Consider the following 7402-nt stretch of genomic DNA (forward strand, 5'->3'; position numbering starts at 1 on the left):
ACCTTATCTTTTTTTTTTTTTTTTTTATTGGGGGGAAGGGGAACAGGACTTTATTGGGGAACAGTGTGTACTTCCAGGACTTTTTTTTCCCAAGTCAAGTTGTTGTCCTTTCAATCTTAGTTGTGGAGGGCGCAGCTCAGTTCCAGGTCCAGTTGCCAGTTGCAGGGGGCACAGCCCACCATCCCTTGCTGGAGTCGAACCGGCAACCTCGTGGTTGAGAGCCCACTGGCCCATGTGGGAATTGAACCAGCAGCCTTCGGAGTTAGGAGCACGGAGCTCCAACTGCCTGAGCCACCGGGCCGGCCCTTACAGGCCCTTACAAACCTTATTTTACCGTCCTATTGGCCGAATTTGAATGGTAGATCTCTTTGAGATTTTCTATTCTCAATGTATCTTAGAGCTTCTCCTTCTTAAGGTACCTTCTTCACCTTCTTGGGCAGCGCTTTATTCACAGCTCTCTTAATAAAACTGAAAATAGCAAGCACTGTTCTAATTGTGCTATTCTTATGCTCATCTTACAGATGTAGAAACTGAGGTAAAATGACTTGCCTTAGGTTACGATGCTGATAACAGGGTGTCTGGCTCCAAAGCCTGTGCTCCTAAGCACCACACTCGATTATCCTAAAAGTTGGTGTCCCCAGGGTTCTGACCTGGGCCTCTTCTACTGTACACTCTCCCTGAGAGTTTCCATTTCCACCTGAGCAGCTCCCTGTTCTACCCAACCAGCCCTTTCTCTTGAGCTCCATGCCCACTTAACCATTCAATTATTGGACAACTATCCTTAAATATCCCATTGGTACCTCAATATCAACTTGTCCAAAATGCAATTTGCTGTCTTGCCCCTAAGTCTCTTACTGTATATCCAAAGAAAAACAGCCAGTGGTACCTCTGTTCACCCAGACATCCAAACCAGAAACCTGGATTTCATCTTCAAGTCAAAGTCAAAATCAAAATCCTAATCAGATATTTCACCTCCACTAGGATGGCTAAATTTAAAAAGATAGACAATAACAAGTGCTGGGAAGGATGTGGAGACATGGAACCCTTATGCACTGCTAGGGGAGGAGTGTAAAATTGTACAGCCACTTTGGAAAACAGTCTGGTGGGTCCCCAAAAAGTTAAACATAGAGTTACCATTTATCCGGTAATTCCACTCCAAGATATATACCCAAGAGAAATAAAAACATATGTCTACTTGTATACTAATTATTCATAATAGCCAAAAGTTGGAAACAACCCACATGTTCATCAACTGATGAATGGATAAGTAAAATTTTGTATATCCATACAACAGAATGTTATTCAGCAATAAAATGAAGGACTGATACATGCTACAACATGGATGAAACTTGAAAACATTATGTTAAGTGAAAGAAGTCAGTATATTCAATGATATATGAAAGACCACATATTCTATGATTCCATTTACATGAAATGTTTAGAATAGGTGAATCTATAGAGAAATAAAGTAGATTAGTGGTTGTCTAGTGTTGGGGGAAGTGAGAAGGTTGGAGGCTGATAGCTAATATGTATAGGGTTTCTTTTTCGAGGTGATTAAAATGTTCTAAAATTAGTGGTAATGGTGGCATAACTCTATGAATAGATTGAAAGCCATTGAATGGTATACTTTAAGTGGGTGAATTATATAGCATGTGAATTATATCTCAATAAAACTTTTACTAATTATTGGACAAGGGATTTGAATAGATAGTTCTACAAAAAAGATATACAAGTGGCCAATAAACACATGAAAAGATGCTTGATATCGTTAGCCAACAGGAAAATGTAAATCAAAACTATTCTAAGGTACTATTTCACACACACTAAGTTGGCTATAATGAAAAAGACAGACAGTAACAAGTGTTGGCGGGAGCAAATGTGGAGAAATTACAGCCCTCAACATTGCTGGTGAAAATGTAAATGGCACAACTGCTGTGGAAAACAACTGTGCATTTCCTCAAAAAGTTAAACATAGAGTTAACATCTGACTCAGCAATTCCACTCCTAGGTATAGACCTGAGAAATGAAAACATACGTCCACACAAAAGAGTATACACAAATGTTTATAATAGCATTATTCATAATAGCCTAAAGGTGAAAACAACCCAAATGTCCATTAACTGATGAATGGACAGACAAAATGTTGCCTATCTGTACATTGGAATATTATTCAGCAACAAAAAGGAATGAAGTATTGATACATGTGAAAATATGGATGAATTTTGAAAATATTATGCCATGAGAGAAGCCAATTCCATTTATATGAAATGTCCAGAATAGGAAATCCATAAGAGACAGAAAGTAGATTTGTGGTTGCTAGACTCTGGGAGCAGGGAGAAATGGGGAATGGCTGTCAATGAATATGGGGTGTTTTTTTTTAGGGGTAATGAGAATTTTCTGGAGTTAAAGAGTGGTGGTGGTTATATAACCTTAGGAATATACTAAAAACCATTGACTACTATATTTTTAAAAGATAAATTCTATGGTATATAAATTATGTCTCAATTTTTTAAAAATGCCCCAAATCCCACCATCCAAAAATGATCACCATTAACATTAGGGTAACGTTCCAGATATCTTTCTATCCATGTATATGACTAGCAAGGTAGACTGGATGGATGCATGGCCTATATAGATTGAATACTCAGTCAATACTCTTTAAAAGAATGGGATAATACAATAGATGCTATGTTGATTGAAAAGTATCTGGATATCTTCCTTTTGTCCCCACTTCTCATCCTTTTCCACTCTGTTCTGTGCTTTAGGGTCTGACCTGCATTGAATGATTGACTTGTTAGGTTTCTGGTTGGGTTTAGCCAATGAAAGTCACCACAGGACACAGAAGACTGGAGAAGTGAGGTAGGTGCATTTACCTGTCAGGTTCCTCCCTGGGCATTAATGCATCTATCAAGGACCCAGCCCTCTTCATACTCTTCTTCAGCTACCCTCTCTGTGTTCTAGTGGCCTTTCCTTTCTTTTACTTTTGAGACCAAGTGGATACAGGTCTCTGCTTATCGCTAGTTCTGGAATTCTATAATCCCCTTGTTGTTTTCTCTAAATCCTGCTCCTACATTTGTAAATAGTCCCTTCGTTAAAGCTTCTGCAAATTACCCTATTTGAATATGCCAGGAACTAGACTGATACAAAGTTTTAAATTTATGTTAATCAGTATTAATACAAATCAGCCATACATTTAATATTTACTAAATTGTATTAGGATTAAAACTGATTTGATAGTATTATTATCAGTCTGTATTTAATTTTATTTTAACAGAAGAAAAAAGAAACTAAAGTGAAACTAAAGGAATTGTTGAACTTCAGATATTTTCTCAGCACAAGAGATATTATTTCTCCAAAGATACTTCTTTAGAGAGCAAGAGCTATTGTTTAAATTGAAGTATGTATTTTTTAAAAATCCTCTCTAAAGATTTTAAAATACATGTTTCAATTTAAAACAGTATCTCTTGACTCCCAGCTTTGAAATATAAATGCATTTGAAATCTTACATTTCCTCTGACCTCATTCTTTCATCTCCTGATTTTTGTTATATTATTATTATTATTATTATTATTTTACTCAAATTTATCCCATTCATATTCTGTTTTGTAACCATCGTTCCCATAATTGTTTGGTAATGATCATACTATTTAAATGGGTCAGTGTTTATCACCAGTCCTTTTATGTGGCTTTTCTATTACTGACTTCTTTATATTGGTTAGTCTTTCAATTGACTTAATTTCATTGTCAAACAGTTATTGTTATTTTTATTGTTTTGAAAGCTGCATCATGGATGTTATATTCTTTTAATTTTTTTGTGTTTGACAATGTCTGATTTTACCTTTATACTTGAATACTATTTTATCTGGGCCTAATATTCTCAAGTCACATTTTCATTTTCTCAGAATTTTATAAACACAGCTCCATTTTTTTATTGAATATTGCTTTGGAGAGATCTGAGGCTAACCATATTTTTTAACACCCTTAAATATGACTTAGTTTATCTGTTTGATTACCTAAAAAAATATTTTATTCTTGAAGTTTAATAGCTTAACTAGAATATATCTGTGTTAAGTAATTTTTGTGTTGAGTGATTTTTTAATCAAAATTTCAGGAAACACAATATGTTTTTTGAATCTGCAGATTCACATCTTCCTTCATTTTAGGAAAATTCTTTTTGAATATATCTTTAGTCATTCCTCAGTGGGCTTTTTATTCAGGAACAGCGGTTATCTTTGTGCTGAATTACTTTATCTGTCTTACATGTTTATTAGCATCTAATTTCTTGAAGATTTGTCATTTTCACCTGCATCTTTTGTGATTATCTCAAACCAGAAACAGACCCAACCGGAAACATCCATCTGCCTAACTAATCTTTAGTAAAGAAGCAAAAGTAATTCAGTGATCAAAGGATAGCCTTTCTGCCAATGGTGCTAGAGAAATTGCATGTTTCTAGGCCTCCTCCTTCCAAAAAGAAAAAAAAAAAAAAAAGAACTTCAATCTAAACCTCATACCTTATACAGAAATTAATTCAAAATGAATCATGTAGACTTACACATAACACTACAACTTTTAGAATACATACAGGATAAAATCATTGATTGTAGGGTCACATAAAGAATTTTTAGACTTGACACTAAAAGCATAATCCATAAAAGAAAAACTGATAAACTAGACTTTATCAAAATTAAAAACTTTTGCTCTGTCAAAGACATGCTACCAGGCGGGTGGGGAGAGGTTAAATAAGGTGAAGGGGTCAAATATATGGTGATGGAAGGAGACTAGACTTTGGATCGTGAGCACACAATGCAATATGCAGATGACATATTACAGAATTGTACACTCGAAACTTATATAATCTTATTAACGAATGTCACCACGATAAATATAATTTTTAAAAAAGACAAGCTACAGACTGGGAGAAAATATTCGCAAGCCACACACGTAAAAAACAACTTGTGTCTAGAATATATAAAAAACTCTCAAAACAGTAAAAAACAAACAATCCAATTAGAAAATGGGCAAAAGACATGAACAGACATTTCACTGAAGAAATACAGATGAAAAGCACATGAAAAGATGTTCAACACCATGAGAGAAATGCAAATTGAAATCACGAGGTATCACTACACTTGTAGCAGAAGGGCTCAAGTGAAAAGTAGCAATAGCGCCAATGTTGGCAAGGATGAAGAGGAACGAGACGTCTCACACGTTACGGGTGGGAATGTAAAATCCCAGAGTGGTCCAGTCACTGTGCAAAATTGTTTGGCACGGTTTTTTAAATAGTAAAATTAAATATGCAGCAATTGAACTCTTGGGCATTTATCCCAGAGAGATGAAAACACCTACATGAATATTAATAGCAACTTTATTCATGATAGCCCCAAACCAGAAATAATCCAAATATCCATCAAAAGGCAAATGGTTAAACAGTAGTACATCCATACTATGGAATATTACTCAGCACTAAGAAGGAGTGAACTCTTCTTGGTAAAGGCAACAACACGGATGGGCCTCAAGAGAATTATGCCCATCTTAAAAGGTTATACGGTATGATTCCATTTATATAGTACTCATGAAATGACAAAATTATAGAGATGGAGAAGAGATCAGTGATTGCGAGAGGTTGACATGGAGAGGGGAAGGGTCAGAGACAAGAGTGGGGTGAGAGGTTGTAAGAGGGTAGCATGATATATCCTTGAGGTGATGGAATTATTCCTATTTTGAATATGGCGATGGTTACACGAATCTACACATGTGATAAAGTTTTCTAGAATTAAACACACACAAATTGATCCATGGAAAATTGGTGAAATATTAAGGTCAGTAAATTACGTCAATTTCCTTGTTGTGATATTGTATTATAGTTATGCAAGATGTTACCATTGGGACAAAAAAGATGAAGGGTACATGAGATCTCTCTCTGTATTATTTCTTACAACTGCAGGTGAATCTACAATTATCTCAAAATAAAAACTTGAATTAGAAGAAAAAATGAGGTTACAATTCCAAAAAAGTTTTATTGTGAGAAAGGAAGGATGTGGAAAGAGCCCTACTTTCTACCTATTGACCATCACGTATCATAATTACACATTCACACAAACACACACACACAACATACACATTCACACACACACACACACACACACACACACACACACACACACACACCAGTCACAGGGATTCTTATACAAATTGAAATAGGAAGAGAAATTCAGAATTGCTAATCTGACCATCACTCATAAGGTCATAAAGGGAACAGCAAATGAATTGAAGCAAAAAATCTGTGCATGTTTCATAAAGCTTTCCTGATTCAGCCTTTCGACAATGGTCCCCTGGTGATGAGGGAGCGATTAGTGAGCTATGAGATGTATAATGTGACAGTTTAAGTAGCTCCCTGTGTCTGGCTGTGGTGCTGGCAGCCTTTGTGTCCAGTCTGGACTCATTGAAGTGCTTCAGCTTTATTTCTTTTTGTCTCTTGCCTCTTCGTGGAGGTTATTCTGGGTGGGGAAGAGGCCCTGAGGTGAATGTATAATCACCAAGGGAACTGAGGCCACAGTCATTCCCTGGGAATGCGGCTCATGGCCCCACGTGTCTATTGTCAAAGTCCTTCTCATGCATTTTTCTATGTTCTAAGTGTTTCTCAGTTTGAGTGAGTGTGTCTGTGCGTGTGTGTGTGTGTGTGTGTGCGCCTGTGTGCGTAATGCTTATACTCATAGGTTAGCTGATTTGTCCCTAAGGACAAAGGTAGAAGAAAATGTAGAGCACTTTATACAAACAACTTCACATCCTTCAAACTTCTGGGTTGTGCTTATTAGCTATAAATCAATTATAATCAAGTACAACAGAAGAAAAGTAATTTCTGAAAAATCTGAATACCTACTTACCCCCATGCAGGTCACCATTTCTCCTTCACAGGAATCTAAGCCCAGCATTTATGACGCTAGCAAAACCTGATTTTCTGTCTTCCTCACCCTCATTTCCTCCTGGTCTAGGTCACCACAAATTGGGAGGATCTTTCTGCAGCCAGTAATCTTTCTGGGGTCCTTAAATCGTGACTTGCCTCCTCATTTTGTTCTTCCCCATTGTTCAGTCGTGTGATGCCCCTTGATTCACACCGGATTCACATGTGCTGCAAGTTCTACCCATGGCTTCTGCTCATGCCACAGACCTTCCTGGAGGCTCGTCTTTCCTGTAGTGGAGACCGACAGCGCCTTCTGGACACGTGTTCTGCTCTCAGTGTCTCCAGTGGGGCCTTAGGATAGACTCAAACTTGATAAATCTTCAAGAGAGAGTCCAAGGTGCTGGGGAAAGTAGAGAGGGGATGAAGAAGACAGCATTTAGGTTCTAATTTAATGTGAGGAGAGTGTCAATAATGACCTCAAAACAAATTTGCAAGAGAATG

Source organism: Rhinolophus sinicus, linkage group LG09 (genome assembly GCF_036562045.2).
Source record: "Rhinolophus sinicus isolate RSC01 linkage group LG09, ASM3656204v1, whole genome shotgun sequence".
Lineage (NCBI taxonomy): Eukaryota > Metazoa > Chordata > Mammalia > Chiroptera > Rhinolophidae > Rhinolophus > Rhinolophus sinicus.